Raw genomic sequence first — 23,463 nt, 5'->3', positions numbered from 1 at the left:
AATGGACACAATTGTTTTTCCAGATGTTAATCTAAATGGTGATATGCTCTTAAGGGTGTGTTGTATCTATATATATATACAATTATAGAGTGGGATGACCACATCACATCAAAATTACACTAGCCAATGATGAATTCAATTTCATATACGATATGTATTATTAACAAGAGTATTGGATTACATGTTGACCTAGATTATCTAATGAACATATTAATGGTATTTCTTCTGCAATGTAGAAATCTTGTCACACGCTATGATAGCCATGTATGATGACTACTCCATTGTATAACCGTTCTTAGATTGTATTTGTATATGATAATTGTTACTTTTGGTTTATGCTGGATGTTACAAGATAACAATGATCTTAGGTAGGGATATGCCATTTTTGATATTATGATGTTATATATATGCAATTGTCTCTATTACAGGAATCATCTTTGGTGTGTATCTGATGTTATATGCTCTTCAATGGATGTTGCCTTTGATATACAATTGTATTTCTTGCACCAATAGTTGCTATTGCAAATTCTCTATAGTTAAGAGATTCCACAAAGGGAATATATAATTTATAAAATCAATTCTTCTTATTTGCCTTTGGAGAGTCGATCAACTTGTATAAATATGTGCTTTCAGATATGAAGAGACACAATGGAAAGTTGTCACCTTTCATAAACAATTTATTTGTTCTTCATGATTATTATGAATAAATCATGGATGATTACCCAAAAATTATGAGTCATTAAGGAAAATAGATAATGTAAGCCCCATATTGTTGGCTAGTATAACAACACCAGAACAATGTATAATCTAGTACATGAATTAGAAGTAAGGCCTAATCATGTTGATGCATGGAAATAAAAATAGTGATGGTATACACACTCATCAGCTTAATATTTGACATAGGTGTTTATAAATGTGGTGCTCAATGAATATGCCATGGGTGCCTCTAGTCAATTTATATTATAATCACCAATCTTCTTGCTTTATAGATGTGTGCATGTCTTGCTCTTTCACTAGCCTCCATATAATCTTCCACTTGTTTTGGTAGAGATGATTTTTATGTGAATTGAGATGCCTATATGTTGGAGTATTTGCTAGTAGAGATGTTTATTTTTATCATCGATATTACTATTTATTAATATTTTCCCTATTCTCATTATAGATCTATTTGTTTCATGTATTGTTGATTGATACCAGTCCCTACCATAACCAATGCTTATTTTATTACTGGTGATGTAAAGATATTCCTGACTGGTCTTGTAAAAATCCAAAGAGAAATAATGCAAGGTTAGATAATATATGATTAGTTTATAATGTGAATATTAATGAGTGTTAAATATTAATATATATGTATATTGTTTTCAATCCAACTATCACCCTACCAAAAGGCATCTTAACTATTAATGTTGGATGTTATTTTAATACACTTGATGTAGAATTTGTGAGTTGCAAACAAATCATCCTTCTTCCACCAATGAGTCATTCCATTCAAGAAAGACCATGTCTGATGATATCAACGCACAAAAAAATAGGGAGACAATTGCTAGACTATGGTCTAACTTAAAAAGAAAAGGTAATGGAAAATATTATTGTCCTTTCAAAATTTGTAAGGGCTTAAAGACTTGAAGATACCTAATCAAAATAGTTGAGGAACATTGTAGGCAACATGGTCACATTGAAGGGGGAAACAAATTTTGTCCATTGGTATATATTTTAATAATTTATAAAATATATAAGACATGATTTGATGATGACATCATGGTCATGGTTAATATAAGGTCATCATTTTGATATAGGTCAACCACCCTAGTTTCATGTTATGCACCATGACAATATGGAAAATGTGGATTTCAAAATGAGGGAACATGGAGGTGTGAATATAGAAGTAGAAGGTAATTATCCAATTGCAGAAGATCACAATGGTGAAGAAGATCATGATGATCATGATGATCAAGATGATGATGATGATGATGATATTGACATAGAACTTGATGCATGTATACTTGAGAAGGCACACAAGCCCTTATATGAAGGCTCCCAAACAACTCTTCTTGTCATTGTATTGTTGTTCCATTGAACTTGAAGGTTATGAACGGTTTATCCAAAGTAACAATGACACGTATGTTAAGGTATGTCTTCTTTTTTCATTTTTCAGTCATAATTCCCTTACTATTAACATTGGGTGAATTGTGTAGCAATTAATATTCTTTATATTAACAAATTATTTTTTTTGCCATAGGTTGATAGGTGAGTGCTTGTTACCACCATCAAACATTCTACCTCATTCATACCAAGAATTAACTGCCATTATGAAAGATATTGGAATGGAGTATCAAACAATACATGCATGTTTGAATGATCATATTATATATCATAAAAAATATGAATTTGCAACACAATATGCTATTTGTCATATTAGTAGATATCGATCAGATCGAATAAAAAAAATGGTGCCTCACAAGATTCTTTGGGTTATTACCATTATTCTAGGTTTGCAACAATTATTCAGGTGCAATAGCTTGGCACTTATATGGATTACCATGCATGCAATAGAAGTTGAGATGGAATTATGTGAATGCCTATGGATGGTTCATCATTTAAGGAAATAGAGAAAAAATGGCTATACTTTAAGGAAGAACCTCGTAATATCAAGCTTTCATTGGTAGTGAATGGTGTCAATCCGTTTAGAGAGATGAGATCTACTTACTCAATGTGGCCCTTTTTTGTTATTAACAATAACATTCCTCCTTGGATGACCATAAAGAGGGAGCACATAATGTTGGCACTTATTATTCCAGGTATTTTTTCATTTAATAGTCATCTAAATTACTTTATTATAAATAATCCATCAAAATGGTCATAAAAATTATGTAATGTTTTATTTCATTCAACTAGGTAAGTACCAAATTAAAGATATCAATGTATATATTGAGCCCCTTGTCAATGAATTGATAGTGTTATGGAATGGGATCACTATGTATGATGTTTCTAGACCAATAGGACATAGGCAATTTTAATTCCATGCAATTTTTTTATGGACAATACATGATGCCTGTAGGCTAACACATTTTTGTGGTATGTTCTCTTTTTAACACCTCTTTTTTGGTATGTTATAGTGCTAACATAAAGTTAACATATTTAATCCAATTATACATGATCTTGTAGGTCTTCAGACAAAGGAAAAATTTGCATGTCTAGTTTGTGGTCCAGAGATGAAATCTTGTCATTCAAAAAGTTTAGGAAAGTAGGTGTTCGATGAGAATAGACATTTCTCCACAAAAATCATAAGTACCAAATTACTGAAAAACATATTTTTAATGAAAAAGAATAGACTACGTCAAAGCCATAGAGAATGAAACCTCGCCTATGGAAGTTGGAATACAATAAAATAAATCGTAGAGGTAATGTCATTCCATCTAACGGTTTTTTGTTTGAAATTCATATTTTGATTTTGTTTACTGATGATGTAATTGTTGCTCCTGAAGGTCGTCAAGGGATTAATGACCAACTTCCAAAAGGAGTAAAAAGTTATCCTATGCAATTTAGTAGGTTGCCGTACTATGAGCAACTCCTAATCATGCATTTATTTGATCCTATGCATATTGGAAAGAATGTAACAAAGACATTATGAGAAATATTGGATGGAAGGCATGACACAGACAAATTTGTCAAAATTTATAGTGACATTGAAAAATCCAACCATGCAATGAAAATTTTCATTAGATCAAATAACAATCAAGACCAAATTGATACAAGTGGCCTTAGTTGGTTATTGTCAGAGTAACAGAGCATTGCTATAAAACAAGTCATAAAAAAATGATTTCTCATAGGATTTGTTGCAAACATAAATGATCTCATATCAAAGAAAAATGAAATTTGGCCAGGGATGAAAACACACAATTGACATACATTTATTAAGGTAATTCATGTTATTTTGTATTCACTATATATCTGTATACTGCAAACAGTTTTCATTGCATTCTTTTATAAAATATTGATAATCTTATTTTACAAATATTGTAGTATATTCTACCTCTATCACTCCCACACCACTTTGAGATCAGTTTCAAACAAGTTATATATGATCTTGGAAAATACATTAGGTGGTTGTCATCAAAAGAAATCAATAAAGAAGATATAAAATATTGTAAGAGAAAAATTCTTCATCTTATGTGTGAAATACAAAAGTGTCTACCTCCAAATTTTTTCAATGCACAAGAACACTACCTCATACATCAAGTTGAGGAGATTGAATTGTTTGGACCTACACCAACTAGGTCAATGTGGATGGTTGAGAGGCACTTGAAATTTTTGAAAGGATTGGTTTGATAGAGAGCACATCCTAAGGGTTCTGTGGTGGAGGGATATATGGTATACTAGACCATGGTGTACATTAGTGAATATCTTCCTAAGTTTGTAGCAAAGATCCATGTAGATTGTATTTGGGATCCAAACTCCATTAACAAATTCAAAAGAGAGTAGTTGATGGGAAAAGATAGGTTCAAGAAAGTGAAAGGTAAATATAAGATGCTATTGTAGTTAATTAATTCGTATCAATCTTCAATATAAGTTATTAATAATTGGTGTATTTTTTGAATACAATTGGTTGAGAGTGGGATGTAATACATTTGTATATTGCAAAAAATCTTGATTCAATGATGGTATGGATTGAAAGATGTTAACAAAATGGTTGCTTATTAACATGGGAAGGTGTTGCTTCATTGGTTATAGAAGCTCATCGTAATGGAGATTCCAATGTTATGCTGATGGTAGTTGATCTAGTAAAGAGTTTAAGAGGTGGACATGTACATAAAAATTTATTAATGATCATCACTCATATGTTTCATATCAACCAAAAATTGCAGGTCAAGCATCACAAAGCTATGTACTATCGTGGGCACAAATTTCGCATAAAAAAGCTAGATGACACTAAGAAAAGTTGTGATTCTGAGATAATTGTTGTTTTTGAGGTCACTAAAATATCACCTAGAAATGACATACATCCTCAAAATTGATACAATGACATCTTGGATGATATAATTGAGTGTGACTTTAACTCCTTCAAAGTAGTTCTATTCATTGTCAAATGGTACAGGCTATGACTAAATCAAGATGATCCAAATAGAACTGTTATTCAAAATGATAATGAATTTACAATGATTAATACAAGGTTGTTTGAGCAAGTTGGAAATGATCCCTATGTTCTTCCAAGCCAATGTGAGCAAGTGTTTTACTTAGAGGTTCCACATAAACAAGGTTGGTCATTTGTTGTTAGACATGAACCAAGAGGAAGGCCGATAAAGTATAATGTTATGGAAGCAGATGTTGAAGATGATGAAGAAGAAGAAGATGATGAAGATCAAGATGATGGTGATGATGAAGAAATGATAGGGATGATGATGATGATGATGATGGTGATGATGATGATGATAATGATGATAATGATGATGGTGATGGTGTCGATGATGATGACAATGATGATAATGGTGGTGGTAATGATGATGGTGATGATGATGAGATAGATGAAGAAGACGACTAATGAAATAATTGAAATGTATAAGGTGTGTGATCAATGGCTCCTACTAAGCTTTGATCGCTAAGTACAACATACACCAATTTTTTTTTTTCAAAACCATATGTGTAGATATGAACATTATATACAACATGTCCAATTTTTTAAAGATATACATGAATCTTAATAAGCTCTGATTGTTAAGTACAACATGAACCAAATTATTCTTTCAAAACCATATGTGCAGATACAAACATTAAGTATAACATGGCCAAATTTCTTAAGATATACATGACTCCTAGAGAGCCCTAATCATTTCACATGCAGGTGTCTTGAAATAAATTGAGTGAAATGTTCATGTTGTCTTCTAAGTTACTTGTACCTAATTTGAGATAAATGATTAACATATAAAGGAAATTTAATCCCTTTGGTGAGGATCGTGCATAGTGACATGGATTAGAAGGTATAAGTCAATAAACAGACATAATTTTCTTATATTCTTCTTTTTTAAATAGACAAAGAAGAACCATATAGACATGTAATTATATAATCACTTTCAACTTAGTATATTTTATATCTCTCATGTATAGACAAAGAAGAACCCTACACATGGGTCATGACTTGATTATTCTATGTATATTACTTAATTATTATCAAAATTCTCTAGTAGTTGAAGTAGAGATGTGAAAATATCTCATTTGATGGATTGTAGGGACTACCAAATAGGTACTTGTCAGATCTATCTATATCAAATGATGGAAATTAGGTAATGGTAGATGAAAGTTCTACATGTACTACAACTAAAATGGGGAGATCAACTAGAGATTGAAATATTAGAAAAAAAATTCAATAAATGCATGCAATTTTTTCTTACTAAACGAGGGTCATGTTCTTATGATGATGATAGCAAAGGCGACATCAAGGTGTCCTTTCGGTACACACATATTGAGAAAGAATGGGTACCTAATGAGCTACCTCCAATTAACACTAATTTTTGTGTTAATGAGAGGATATATTGCATGGCTCCATCCTCATTACATGGTTTGGGCCTATTTTCCATGGATGGGATAAAGGTATGTTAAAACAAAGTTGTTGAATTGATGAAGTATGTCAGTCCTTGTTACAATTACAATGATTGGATGTAGATTGTTCAATATAAAAAATTATGTGTAGGTATGCACTATTAGCAAATTATATACAATGGAAAGAAAATTATCAAAGTAAATGATTTTCTATGTACATTGATGGGAGACCAAAATCAACAGGTAATATTGCAAGTTTTATAAATAGTATGTGACCTTCCTCAACTAATAAGCAAGCCAATTGCATTTTTGAGGCATGTGAAGGGAATTAAGTTTTTGTATGTGCGATAAAATCAATAAGTGTAGGGGAAGAAATGCTAATAGATTACCATTTAAATCACATAGATACAAGCAAAGTTACTATCATGAGGGTGGCAAGTATTATATACCATTTTATTAATAAGTTTTTTTTTTCTAAGATCAGTGGGCTGAAGTTTTTATATTTAATCCTTGTCATAGGATGATATGGATCAAATAGAGGATAGAGGACACGAGGATGCTCTTCCTACCCATTCTTCAGCCATGGTAAATCTTATTGAAATTGTACAAATTATATAGTTGAAGAATGTTATATTATTATCAAAGTTACATAGGGATGGGGGTACTTTGGGTACTTAGGGTATCGGTACCGATACCAGTACAACTATTTTCATAATAGGGGATGGGGGTACTTGGTTATCAAACTTGACTTTTAATTATACTTTTATATTCATAGAAAATCTGAAATTATGAGTCATGAAAAGTTTTTTAAAAACAAGAACAATGATAAAGTTTGCTAATGTAATGTATTATTTTCAGTTTGAGATTTCTGTGTGTTTGTAATAATAATATATGATAACTATTTAGATGCATAACAAAGAAGGTAGATTTTAAAAATGAACTAGAAGATCATAAATCATATGATAATAATATATTGCAAATGATAAACTTCTGACTTGAACAATGATGAAGTTTATTGTTAATCAATATTGTATCCAAGTTTCAAACTAATTAGGTATTGAATGAAGCTTGATAAACAACAAGCTGATATGCAAACAAAAAACTAATTTTTTTTTATAAATCTTAATCAATGTCCTTAGCTATGATTTTGGAGTTTTATGAAAGTTTTACTAATATTTGTGTCACAATTTGATGTTCAGGATCAGGGAAGAGCACCTGCAAGAACACAAACAACTACTACCCCTTCTGATGAGGATATCACAGATGTCCCTAATTTAACATACAAGATGAAAAAAAAACTAAAAAATATCAATATAGAAATAATGAGCATTTTTGATGATCACTGAAGTTTTTATATTTAATCTTTGTCACAAGACAATATGGATCCCCCACAAGATAGAGGTCATGAGGATGCTCCAGCTCCCACCCATTCCTTAGCAATGGTAAACCTTATTGAAATTGTACAAATTAGGTAGCTAATTTTTTAAATATTATTATGTTATTTTATTTAGAAAGTTTTACTGATATTTCTATCACAATTTGATGTTCAGGATAGGAGAAAAGCACCTGCAACAACAAAGGCACCTACACCTTCTGATGACGATATCACAAAGGTGCCTAATTTAACATATATGATGAGGAGAAAATTGAAAAAGAATAAATTTAGAAATTATGAGCATTTTTGAAGATCCAAATCCAACAGAGGAGGTGTTGAAGAGGCAACAAGAATTGATGGCCACAACATGTCATTTTGAAGTAAGCAGTAATGAATCTTTAATTATAACAAAAGTTCACTAAAGGTTAATTTTATTTTGTGAACTAAAATATGTATGTGTTCTTGTTATAGGATTTTTTCCAAACTCAAGTGCCTAGTCTAGGACATCGTGATGAGGTTCCGACTGCCTCAAGTAAAATAATCCTTAAGTTGACAAGTTACAAGGAATTTTTTCTTTGATTGAACATTCAAAAACTTCTTAAGTTAAATCTTACTTTTATCATATCAAAATTTCATTGCTAACAATGTATTTTTCACTAGGTCATCAAGTGTAGGAGACTCTTAGGAGGTCGACAGAGGTCCATCAGAGATTGTTGACTACAATGTCGCAACAAGGGCCATGCAAACATCAACACCTTCATGGTCTATGCCTAGTAAATTCTTGTTTTTCTATATTTGGTTTTGTGTTAATTATGATTTCATAATTTGTACTTTAATCATGTGTGCATCTAGTAGTATATTCATTGTTGATGTTTTAGATGTTGGATATAGATCATAGTAAATGCATTGGTGATAATTCACAATCATTTCCTGGATCTACCCGTGTTTCTAGCACGAGAGCTATGCAGACACCATTATTGATTGATGAAAATGAATTGATGCCTTTGAAATCTCCTAAGCTTCTTGGTACTTTTAAATTATTATTTTTTATATTGTAATATGCATTTACCTATTCATAAAAAGTTTTGGATTGACAATCCCATGACATTTTTTGGAGGAAATAATTGCTTTTATAAGATGCTTTATGACTGTGCACTAAAGATATTCGGGCCCACCATACATATAAGGTACACAAATTTTATTTTAGTAAATTCAAGGTACACACCTTTAGTTAATTTTTCTATCTAACAATTTTGTGTTTTTTCTTAAAAGGTGGAACTTGCAAGATAAAAAATTAAAAGATCAATTCATTGTAGTTTTAGAGCATGAGTTTGATAATATTTTTAAGGAGAAGAAAATTTTGGAAAAAGCCGCAAAATATCTGAACACTGTGAGGGACTCCTATAGAAGGAGTCTCGTCCACTATCCAAAGTATGAGCATCCTCCCTTTATTTCAATGAGGGATTGGAATGACTTCATTTTGGATGCAAAGGAAAAAAATGGTTGTTAAAAGAGGAGTTACACCTACAAATGAGAGAAGAAGGTATGCAACAGTATTAACTACTAGTACAATGTAATAATGCACTAATTAGGCATCTTTATATTTATATCATCTAACATATTTCAAACTTTTCATAGGTTGTAGGATACGTCAAAGGAAAAAAAGGCTAGGCTGGAAAAGTTTGGGTAGCACAAACTTGGCTCTAGTGGATATTTAGAAATTAAAGCACGAATTGTAAGTAGGAGTAAATAAATTCCTAAAAAAAATTTATTTACAAAATGGAAATAATTTCTTAAGTCAAAAAATGTAGGGCTCTAAATTTAATTTAGAGGCCATGAGAGGACACCAAAAAATTTCCTTCAAGGAAGGTTATCAAGCCGTGGTTGAATGCCTATGCCAAGCTTCCACTGGCCTAACCAAAGAGCCCCCTACATCATGTGAACAAGTAAATATGCAAAAAAATAAATAAATTAGAAATTGAATACTTGAGCAATAAAATATTTGATAATAATGTGTGCATGACATTGTAATACAACCTCCTAATTGTAACACAAATCCTTATTATACGCCACATGATGAAGCCCCTGATGTGCATCGTAGTGTCGATGGAACTGTTAATTTTCTATTTAAAAATAATTATGTAATTATTAATACAATTTAACATCTTAAATTGAACTTGGTGTAACCTTTTTGTGTATATTTTAGAGGATACCGAATGTCATGTTGAACAAGTGCTGAAGGATGTTCAGACTAATCACCATGTACATCATGTGGCACATTCAGGTAAAGAAAATCTATTTTTTGTTCATTTAAATAATTTTTATTATTATTAGTTTTTTAACTTAATTAAATACATGTAATTCACTACTATAAATGGTTTGAATTTAACTCATGATGTAGTTGTTTTTTGCAGTAGACTCCCCTTTGCCACAACGACCACCTATTCCTGAACAAAGAGGAGACATGTGTTGGCATTATAATTAGTAGAGGAGGGGAATGACAGGGGTAATGGTGAGGATATTGATATCCCTCTTACAAGATACTTTAAAAAAAAGAGCATTATGAAGCCCAAAAGGAAATGATAATGAATTTTATGTGTTAATGAAATACTCATGAATTTTGTGTGTTAATGAATTTTATGTGGTAATGAAATGTTTATGAATGTTGTGTTAATTAATTTTATGTGATAATGAAATATTCACAAATGTTATGTGTTAAGGAATTTTATGTGTTAATGAATTTTATTTGGTAATGAATGTTATCGTGTGACTATAATGATTGAATACTATATTTCAAAAATGGTTGATTGAATGTTATTAGATGTTAATGAATTTTATGTGTTAATGAATGTTATCATGTGATTATAATGATTGAATGTTGTATTTCAAAAATGGTTGAATGAATGAATGTTATTAGATGTTAATGGATTTTATGTGTTAATGAATGTTATCATGTGATTATAATGATTGAATGCTATATTTCAAAAATGGTTGAATGGCTGAATGAATGAATATTATTAGATGTTAATGGGGAATTTAGAGTGATGTTGGGGGGTGGGGGGGTGGGGTGAGGTGCCAAATGAGCCTCCACCTTCACGTAGTTGGCCTTGTTAAGTAGAGAATATGAAACTATTCTTGAAACCAAGTGAAGCTCAAACTAAACTAAATAGAAATCAAATTTCCAAGGCCAACTATCCATGGAAAATATCTAGCACCAAAATCTATAATAGATGAGAAATGGCTTACTTGTCCAAAATGAGCTAGGTGATAGTTACTCTAGCAAAAAGAATAACTAGTCACAACATTGTTTGGAATATGGTTGGTGTCTAGTTTGGGATATCTCAAGAATTGCTCTGTCCTCCCCCAAGTGTTGAATGTAGTGTTCTAATAATTGAAGGCCATGATTTTGAAGAATATGCCATTTATGACATTAAGGACTCATTGCCATCTACTATCAGATTGGTTGTTGGAGGTCTAGCCACTCCCTTCCATGCCAATAAAAAATTCATAACATTTTCCAAGGACTAGAATATCTATCTCTCCCCTCGTTTTCAGTAAATTAGGAATGAGGAAGATGTAAAGAGTTGTAGTTACTTTTAGTTTACTATTCTAATTTTTTCAAACATCCTTTATATCAAGCTATCAACCATCAAGATTCCACACGGTGATGAGGTTTTATACTCATTTGCATTCAAATGAATAAAACTTGGTACAAAATGAAAACACTTGTGAAATCATTTAAGGAATTTTTGGATAATTATTGTCATCAAATTTTATAGAGAAAAAAGGTGTTTGCAAAGACATTCAGGCCATTTTTAGGTTACCCAATTATTTGCCAATCCAATTTTTTTTTAGGTTTGTCAAGGTTTTTTCGAGACTGAGTTTCCCAACTATGATTGGAAGATAAGTGCTATACATGCAAACCAATTGGTAAACAAAATAAAACAACCTCTATTGTCATGATTAGGTAGATTTTAAATGTACATTTGTAACATAATAGATATAGAGGTTTTGCATGAGAGCATGGCGATGAGAGAATGCCCTATATGAAACATATAGATTAGTTAAAATGGTTCTAGTCTTGGTATTCTTCTTTGCCTAATACTTAATATGCATATTGTTTTTGCATTCTTACAACACATCTTCTATCTAGGCCTTGGTTGCTTGTGTTGTCCATTGGACTACCTAGTATCCATGTCGCATATCATCTATGCCTTATGTCCAACAAATCCATGAATTTGGTCTTTTACAATTGGAAATTGTCTTCTTTTCAATGTTGCATGGTACTCATCTCCATACCCAAAACTGTTTCTAAAGCTATGTTACTCAAAACTATTTTGATATTTTTGTTATCAGGGCATGATTACATCCTCAGAAGTGTGGAAGATCTAGTACATATTCCTTTGAATCTCCTAGTCCACAAAAGGCGCATAAAATAATCATCAGTCACTTCTGACAAGTTGTTTGGTCTATAATCATGGTTGTTTTGATTTTCTTTTTGTTTGTACATCTAAAAATGCTCATTGAGGTCAATGGAAGACATTGGATTTAGATCTCATGTATTTGTACATTTGGAAATTCTTATTGAGGTAGATGGAACACTTAATCATATGTAACAATGCATACAATTGCATTTTGATATATCATATTCAAGACATCCATGATGTTGAGTTTTATTTGGCATCTTTGATTCTTCAGTGTTCCTCTTGTGGAGATAGGAAACTTTCAAAGAGTCCAAATCTAAGAAGGTGCATTTTCTATTCATATCTTGGGCTCGTATGCTCATTTAATTTTTTACATTTTATTGATAATTTTTCTCAATGGTTCTATAGGCCCATGAGAGAAGGAAAAAGTAGTCCTAGAAATAGGCGAAGTAGTTCAAATTCACCTTCAAAAAGTAACACATAAAGGTAGGGAGTTTATAGTATTTCATGGAAATTTTGTTGTGATTTATTTTTTCTACTTGAAGAAATGTAATAGTATAATTATGCTTGCCAACTATAGGTTTTTTCAGAAAAATGGGTAGCCTTGGATTTGAGTTGGTAGGCCTTGGACTTGGAAGACTCTTTTTTTTTGGTATGAGTAGTATCTAGGTTTAAATAATTGTATTTGCAAATTATTTTGCATATGAATGTCCCCTAAAACTTTAACACTGACTATGGTTATTTGTGTGTGGTAGGCAAATGATCCTTGATTTTGTAGTATTGCAGTGGTAGATTTTTTTGGGTTGTCAACCAATTTAATATTGGCAGTGTTGATTGGTTCATCTCATGAAAATAGTCTTTCTTCTCATTTCTAGATACCTTGTCAGGCAATTCATATGTATCATTGGAACAAATAGTAGTTTCATTGTTATGCCTTTATCACTCTTTTGTTGCAGTAGTGACTAATGTAGAAGGGATTCTCATTGCTACATTTGACCACACAAACAATATTTTTGAGACAATTTCCTTAAAAAATATTTTGTCATGTGTTTGGACCATTCCTCCCTATTATTTTGGTCAACCTAATGATATTTTGTTGCCTTAATTCACTAATGCATTTCATGACAGTCGAATGGGATTCATCATCATGGACCATTGTTTTATTGGGCATGTGGAATATTTTGTAGAGTATTTAGTGAATTTTTGACAGATAATCACAAGAGCTTTTAAATTTATGATAATCACATTAATCAAAAGACTGGAAACCTATTTTTGGTACCATCTAAATGAAAATTTCCCCTTGTTTACAGATTTAATATTGCTACCGAATATTTATTCCTTATGTTTTGTGCTTGGCATTCTTGTACAATGAATACAGTTCAAATGAAAGTTCAAGAATGAGAGATTCATATGATTGATAATATTTGAATAATAAATTTTATTTTTTGATTATCTTGAGTTGTATTATAATTTTTTTCATCTTTTGGTGCTGCCTTGAATGCAATTTTGGATTCAAGTAACCAAAATTTCTTCACTAATTTCTCCTTGAATGAAGGGATTTACTTCCTTTCATTTGTCCAGATTATTTGAAATATATGCACAAATATTTGAGGGTCAGGGAATATATTTTCATCATTATTTTATAGTCCAATTGTGATCTCTATTTTTTTCTTGAATGCATATACATTTATCAAAAAGGGGTGGGTCTTAAAATTTTGAAATAATGAGAACTATAAACCCTTGATGAGGAGGATTACCAAGCTAAAGTTGATAGACCTTTATGGCTTAGGTATTTTTACAAAATTGATACAAGACTAAGGTATCATCTTTAGAGTAGGTAAGAGGATGTGGTTATGCCATTTATAATGAAGAGGTCGGAAAGAAAGAGATGTCATATCTGCCTTGTCCCAGTATACCTCTATAAAATCAGCGACATGAACATGATCTTCAACATGCACTTCACAAGAAAATTACTCCAATACAAGAAGCTACTTGCAATAAATAAAAAAGACATTCTTGAAAATCTATCAGCAATAGTATTTATCACACCATGCTTACACTTGATCACAAGAAGGAATTGTCACAAAATTCCCATTCAATTTTAATATCTCAACTACTGTAATACTAATTTTTTTTGTGTCTACCATTATATGTGTACTACAGTCTCCTTTCACATGAGGTATGTTTCTACTTCTTTGCTAAACCAATGCATAAATTCCATATTGTAGGTGCTATAATTCAAAATGGACCCCTTCTAAACATTTCCAAGTGGTCACAAATTAACCATCCTCCTTGCAAAAGTACTACATCTATAGCATAATCAATTAGCATTTGTCTCTACCTCTGCTGTTACTTGCAAGTAGGGTAAATCTAGGACAAGTTTTGTACTCATTTTCCTCTTCAACTCCTCTAAAGCTTCTTAATGTTTATTGGCCTAGTGAAAATTTCATAATTACTTGTAGATGAGGAAACTTAGAGACACCAGAGACTAGTATGGATATGTAATGCCCACCTAGAGTTTTCTTTTCTATTATATTTACCAAGCTCTTTTATGCCTATTTCATAGATGTGTTAGTTTCAAGGATATCATTTCATGAATTGGACTAAAGATATATCAATGATGATTACTTGGTTGACTATATTTCATGTGTTGTTATATGATTATGGTTATTGGTGCATTAATGATGCTTTAATGATTCATAGTTAATAAATGTTATTCCTTTTAGAGTGATGTCAGATGATGCTTTAATGATGATTACTTCATATTTGTAACAATGCATTAATTTATTTGAGCATTTGATGTTTGACTTATAATTATTATGGGACTTACTCCATACTTGCATGTGTATGGTGCATGTGCTTGCATAATCTTTCTGTTTGTCGTGTTTGATGTGGTTAAGGGAGGGAGTCATAGTCACCCATTAGTCGAGATCCACACGATGTACCACTCCCTACCATTCCTTGTTTAGTTTAGATATATTTATATACTTGTACATGCTCATTTTTTATATAGAATGTAGGTACTAGACATCAACTTCATTGAATTGCCAGCATGAGCATGCCCTATCACAATAACTTAATGGTAAAAATGGAGAGATAATGCTCAGGTCCAATCCTAGCCATAGCCAAAATACTTGTCTTGCAAGGAGGATTTGTAATTGACTTTTCACCCTTTTTAAACCCGTGAATTTATCTTTGTCTATGTTGTTTGATTTTGAGTTTTGGTCTATTTTGGTAATGTTGCTTTTATGTGGATTTCGCTATGTGATTTATTTGGTAAATTATTTAATTATAATATTTGGTTTAATCATATAATTAAATATTATATAATTAAAAAGAAAATATTAAAGTATGATAATATTTAATTAATTAAATAACTAATTAAATATTTGCTTTAATTTAAAAGTCTAAATTTAGAAAATTAGTTAAAGAGAAATTAGAATATGATGATATTTAATTAATTATAAATTAATTAAAGATGTACTTCAATTTAAAAGATTTAATTTAAAAGTCTAATTTGAGAAGTTGGGCGAAAAGAGAATTAAAATATTAAAGATTTAATATTACTTTATTATAATTATTTATTTAATAATAATTAAATTAGAGTTGCATTTAAACAATAAGCTTTGATTATTATTATCAATTTAAATAATAAACTATGCTTAAATTAGTGCTTGCACTAATCAATAAACTAAAGAAAATAAAATAAAATTTAAAAATAAAGCTATAGCTTTAATTATGGTGTAGTTATATTTATTTGATTTAATGATAATTATTTAGGAGTTTTATTTTAATAATAAACTCTAAATAATTTTATTAATTAAATTAATAAATATATTATTAAAACGCTTCGCAAAATAATTAAAGAGAGAAAGTTAATTATTTAAATTAAGATATTTTGTTATTAAATATCTAAAAGAGTTGTGCATGAAAAGATAAAAGGTAATAAAGTAATAAACAATAATTGATCAGTGAGTTCCCTATTGTGATTGCACAATCAGATTCCTAATTTAGGAGAGAACTCTTTGTCAAAGATCTAGAGCTCATTTTGTAATTACACAGGGTTTGGGAAACAAAATTTGGAATTGGATCAAAAGAATTGTAATGCCTGCTCTCGTTTACATTTTTCTTGATACATTGTTACTATCATGGTCGAATTCTGTTAGATTAATTTTATGCTGATAGTTAGTAGCATTGTTTTGGGACTATCAGATATTGTGCTATGGATTCAGTTGATATGTGATGAAATTACTTAGACTCTACATTTCATGTATGCATGATGATTATTACATTACTTTAAGTTATTGATGATGATTAGTTAGATGGTTTATTATCACATGTGTTTTCCTATGGATACTTACCCCATAGTTGCATGTGTATGGTGTGTGTGTTTGTTTTCTTATGTATGGCATTTCTGATGTGGTTAAGGAAGGGAGTCGTAGTCACCTACTAGTCAGGATCTACACGATACACCACTTCCTGCCATTTTTTGTTTAGCTTAGAATATATATATATATATATATATATATATATATATATATATATATATATATATATATATATATATAGTATGTACATGCATGGATTTTATGTAGGCTGCAGGTACTGGGTATTGACTTCCTTGAATTGCCAGGATGAGTGTACCCTATCGCACTATCTCAATGGTAAGAGAGGGGAGATAAATTCTCAAGTCCAAATCCGAAACCTTTAAACCATTTGTCCTAGAAAGGTAGGACAAGTATTTGAGATATTTTACTTGCCGAATGTGTCAGATGACATAATTCATGATTTTAACTCTTTAGACTAATTTTGTATGGATTGTTCTATGATGGGTTTTCATATTTTATTTTGGAGGTCTTTGGAGAACATTCTATTAATTAAGTCTAAAATTAAAAGATTTAATTAATAATTTTTTATTTTGGAAAATATTAATATAATGTTATGATATTTTGATATTTTGATTTTAATTAATTAAATGGGAAATTAATTGAGTAAAAGAATTAAATAAAAGAAATTAAAATTAATAATAATAAAAAATAAATAAATAATAATAATAATAATGATAAAAGAATTAAAATAAAATTTATAAGTCTACCTAGGAATAAGTGCACCCCTTGATTGCAAATATGTCTACAACACAAGAGTTAGCGCACAAATTAAGCACATGGTGTCTACAACCTTGTGACTCATCTAAAAAGGTTGGAAACGACTTGTGCTTAGTTGTCAACGCTTAACTCATCTTTTGGTTGTTTCTAGTGACATTCTAGGTGCTTCCTGGGAGTTCTTTAAATTCGGGCACTCCTAAAAGCTCAGGGAGCATGTTTGGAGGACCCAAGAATGTTGGAGAAGGAAGGAGCTTGCTCTGTAGATTCTGAGGAGAAGTGAATTAGCATCAGTGTCTAGGTAGACACTTATGATTTTGCATATGATATTTCGCTTCTTGAACTTCCTGTCTTCTTTGTGTCTTTTGAATGCTTTCTGAAGATTTTCATATGTCGAATATCTTGGTTGTATGCATTTTGTCATAGGTAGTTAAATTCTATATGAGAAAATCTTATATGCATAGATCTGAGCAAACTATGGGGCTAGGGTTTTCAGATGCTTATGGACAAACCTTTTTAAAAGAATTAATGGGTAAATTTAGAGAATAATTATTTTAAAGGAAAATTCTTAACTTATAGAATTGGAAAGCCTTTTTTGTTTAAAAACTATGTATATGTTCTCTTTTTAAAGTATATAGATCTGCGCGCACACACACACACACACACACACACACACACACACATGCACATGCTTATTATAAAAATGCTGTAGTGGTGATTGACAATATATATATATATATATATATATATATATATATATATATATATATATATATATATGTATGTATGTATGTATGTATATGTATGTATATGTATATGTATATATGTATATGTATGTATACATACATATACATACATATACATACATATACATATACATTCATATACATATACATTCATATACATATATACATACATATATATATCTACATATACATATATATATATATATATATACATATATATATATATATATATATATACATATATATATATATATATACATATATATATATATATATATATATATATATATATATATATATATATACACACACACACAGCTTATTAAATTGTAGTGGAAAAATATTATTAAAAATTTGAATTTGATTGGGAAAATGTTTTTGAAAAAACGTTATAATTTTTTTAAAAATAAATATGGGAGGGGCGGATTACACCCCCTCCGTACCCCTCTATCTCTGTGATGTTGGTGGATGTCTACTATGTAGGTACCTACATCAGTAGGCCTGCGACAGTAGAGGCCGCAAGGCCAGTGTAGGAGTTGCACGGTGACTGCCGACCACACATATGTTTGCGTAGTACTGCCCGCCATTAATACATCGCAGGGTATGCAAAATAAAAAAAAATAATTTTAATTTATATTAAAATTTATGTTATATTATGTATTATGAAATCGATATTGAATATTTCGATTTTCATAATTATTATTATTAAATATTATTAAGTTTTAAAATATTAATTATTATATATTATAAAATATTAATTATTAGGTAATAGTAAGTATTATATAATATTAATTTATTTATTATAAATAAAATTTTATTAATAGATTATTTCTTTTAATAATTAATCTTTTTATAATATTTTAGTTTAATAATATAAATCTAATTTAATCGAATTTAAATGAAGGATAGATAAATGAGGATGAATTGTATTTGTTTACATTGAATTTTCTTTGTGTCTTAATGGAATGATGGGGGTCTTTTTCAAATATTGTATACTCTTAGAAACATCTTAAAATATTGATTTAATGGGTTATGGGGAAAGTACTTTCATCTATCAAATAAGTACATGGGTTAGGTAAAATATACAAATTTCTCCACTCAATATCTAAATTTGAAAAAACTGAAAAACTGAGACCTCCACACTTTATTCAACTATGTAATTTTAGCAAACCAAAACATGTGCTTGCATTTGTGTTTTCTCTATGCTATCTGTTTTGGGTTGACTAGTTGGTTGACCAGTTATAAGATGTCTACTAGAGGCTCGGAGGTTATGATTGTGATGTCATGATGATGTCTTTTGATCTCGATCTTTTTAAAATCCAACCATGATTATGTGATGGCATGTTCTATGGTGTGTGTGGTTTATTGATTGATATTGTTTCGAGTCTTCTTGTGTAAGCTGCGATATATGTAACTTTTTTATGAGTTATCGATCAGTTGTATTTGGATTACTTTCTAGTCACTTGAAGGAATTGAATTGTTTATCTGATCTTGATGATGTCATGTTGTGACATGTTTTGACTCGACCATTTTGGAGTCTTCGATCAATATGGCTTTGAGATACTTTTTGGTTGCTTGTTGAGAACCAATGAATATTGTGATTATCAATGATACATTCAGTTGCCAATAGAGAAATGTTGTGGTCATGATTATCTATAGATGCTTTTCAGTTGCTCATGGAGATTTGATACTCTTATTGTGGATTATCTTTTGGTATTTTTCCAATCGCTTGTATAGGACTGTGGTGATTTTTTGATTTATGATTCCATGAGCTTAGGGTAGGTTATCTAGATGTAGTGTCATGAAGTGGCTTGCAATGGGGGTCGAAGCCCTAAGTGGTTGCCAGGGTAACTCATTGTAAGTTGTTTTAATAAGTGAAAATATTACACCTAATATTGACTTAATGAATCTAATAAGATAATTGTTTGTTCTCACCCATGCCTCAAGTGCTAGTACAGACTAGGATGGGAGTAGAGAGAACGCTTGGTTGGGACCTTGCATTCCATAGTATGCCTCATCAGTATGAGAGGATACTAGTGGCTACATAGGGATCACTAGGGGGCCAGGGTCTATTGAGAGACTATCAGGGTAACTCTAGCGTGATCCATGCAATGAAACTTTCCCACTTGCATAGTAGGTTTCTTATATGTCTTTGTGTGCCTCTGAGATTAGATGTCAATTTTTGATTGGAACCTTTGAGTTAGTATACTTTTAGGATTCCTGGACTTAGAAAGTATTTATGCTGTGTGATTTGATAACCTATTTGGGACTTGAGATTATCTCCTTAGCGCGGTGGGAGTGGATCATTTAGGTCCCACATGGTCGAGTGGTAGTGCTTATTCACTCTTATCATTTAAGATCCATTTGAGACACTATGGCTAATGCATTCTTTGTTGGAATCTATCTTCATTCTATTCATGGATTATGATGGTGGACATGTATCCTTATATTGATGATTAGCATATGTTAGATGATGTTATTTACTTATGTTTTAATTTGCATGTTAGATTTCTTTCTGTACATGATGTAGTATGTTTTAGGAGTGACATTCCTACTATGATAATACTGATGATCTCTTCAGTGATTTGGAATGTTATGCAGGGAGGGATGGCTAGGGCCCACGATGGTCTAATGATGCTATTTACGGTTGGGAGGAACCGTGCACCTAGTTAATTATGTGTTGTGATTTATGGTTATCTTTTACAATAGATGTTTATATTTTCTATGATGATGTATCATGTATGATATGTGGTTTCATTTACTTTATTTCACTTTCATCATGGATTAGATTAGGATGATGTACTTAATATTCACATATGTATATTCTTTCATGTCTTTCATACCCCGTGATATGTACAGTAGATGATTGAGCATTCTAAAATGTAATTTATTAAGGGACATTTGGAACCAAGTTTATTGTTTAAGAACATTAGACTTTTCATTATTATTTTATGTGGATGTGGTATTAGATGGAATTGATATTAGTTAATTTAACAGTGATTCAACATTAAGGGATCCTTAAGGAATGTAACCTATTATGTATGTTTATGTTTACTTTCAGTTGAATATTTGTTATTGCTTCTGTTACTATGTGTATGTTGTGAATAGTTTAACTTTCATATTTCAAAAAAAAAAAAAAAAAAAAAATGCTACCAAACTTAGTGAAACTTTAGGTTAATTCTTTGGATCCCTTGGCAGGGCATTACATTTGGTATTAGAGCCTGAGTTTTTACATTGGGAGCTCTGGGTATTTTGGAACAAAACAATACCTTGAACTATTATGTGTATCTCTTTCGAACTTGAAACTAGGTGAACTAAGAAAAAATCTTAAAACTGTTACTTGCATATGTTTAACACTGCAACACTTACCTTTCAAAACTAAAAATTCTACTTAAACCTAAACATAGGAAAACTGAAACTGAACTTAGTCTTATTGCAAAACATGTGCCTTTTATGCTATGCAGTAGCATACATTATGGTTGGCAAGTGGAACTAGCCTCAGGCATTAAGGTCTCCACATATTCTGTAGTTCATAAGTGTGGGCTTAGCATAGGAGGATTTGATACTGTAATTGACCTTTAGGTTATACCTCTTGGTTCCTATGATGTGGTTTTGGGAATGGACTAGCTTGGATCTCATAGAGCTAGTATAGGCTATAGGAAGAAGATTATATTGTGTCAGGATGACCAAGGGAATGATGTGAAGATTGTTGGGATACCAAGGCCTATATCTTTACAGATGATTTCTGCTATGCAATTGAAGTGGAGTTTTCATAAGGGATGTTAGATATTTGCTGTTATGGTAAATGAAATTGATGAGGAAGATCCTGTAAAGAATATTTTAGATCACCCAATTTTACAGGAGTACACAGATCTTTTTCCAAGAGATATTCCAGGCATGCCTCCAAAGAGGGACATCGATTTTAGCATCAATCTTATTCCAAGAGCGGAGCCTATCTCTAAAGCTCCTTATCATATGACTACACAAGAATTGGGTGAGTTGCATCTTCAGCTAGAGGAACTTTTGGCTAAATGGAGCATTTGACCTAGTGTGTCACCATTGGGAGCTCCAGTGCTCTTTGTGAAAAAGAAAGATGGTTCTTTGCACCTTTGTATTGATTACAAACAATTGAATAAGGTGACAATAAAGAATAGGTATCCTCTACCAAGGATCGATGACTTATTTGATCAGATCAAGGGAGCTACAATATTCTCCAAGATCGACCTAAAGTTAGGATACTATCAACTTTGCATTAAGGAAGCTGACATTCACAAGATCGCGTTTCGTACTCGCTATGGGCACTATGAGTTCACAATGGTACCTTTTGGGCTGACTAATGCTCCATCAGTTTTCATGAGTTTGATGAATAGGGTGTTTCAATCTTATCTTGACAGGTTTGTACTTGTGTTCCTTGATGATATATTGATATATTTTGAGTCTCATAAGGAGCATGAGGAACACCTACGATTGGTTTTATAGTGCTTGAGAGACAATCAGCTCTATGCCAATGCGGCTAAGTGTGAATTTTTCAAATTAGAGATTCAGTATTTAGGGCATGTCATTTTAGGTGATGGTATTTTTGTAGAATCTACAAAGATCCAAGCAATAGTAGATTGGCCTACACTGACTAATGTGTCAAAGATTTGTAGTTTCATGGGTCTAGCTAGTTATTATTGCAAATTTGTCCAAAACTTTTCCAGAATAGTGCATCCTATCACTTCCCTTCAGAGGAAAGGAAAGAAGTTTATATGGACGGAGAAATGCGAGGAAGTATTTGGGAAGCTCAAGGAGCTTTTGACCAGTGCACTGATCTTGGTAGTACCTGATTTGGAAGGTGATTTTATGGTATGTACATATGCTTCCCTTGAAGGGATTGGAGCGATTTTGATGTAGAGTGGATAGGTGATTGCATATGAATCACGAAAGCTCAAGGATCACGAGCTAAATTATCCTACACATGATCTTGAGTTAGCAACAGTAGTTCATGCTTTGACAAGGTGGAGACATTTCTTTTTGGGGTAGAGATTCGAGCTACATGGTGATCATTGCAGTCTTTAGTACATTTTTACTCAGCCTAATTTGAATGCTCGCCAGAGGTGATGAATGTAATTTCTATGTGAGTATGACTTTGAGGTAAAGTACATTCAGGGAAAAGAGAATGTGGTGGAAGATGCTTTGAGTTGCAAGAGACATGTGATATCATCTATGAATCTTAGTGTTGATTTGAGGAGTTAGATTCTTCAGGCACTTCCTATAGATTCTTGGTACCAGGAGGTGTGCAG

The sequence above is a fragment of the Cupressus sempervirens genome, chromosome 9, assembly GCF_028749045.1.
Source record: "Cupressus sempervirens isolate cs-2001-9-10 chromosome 9, ASM2874904v1, whole genome shotgun sequence".
Classification (NCBI taxonomy): Eukaryota; Viridiplantae; Streptophyta; class Pinopsida; order Cupressales; family Cupressaceae; genus Cupressus; species Cupressus sempervirens.
Note: the sequence above shows the minus strand (reverse complement) of the source record.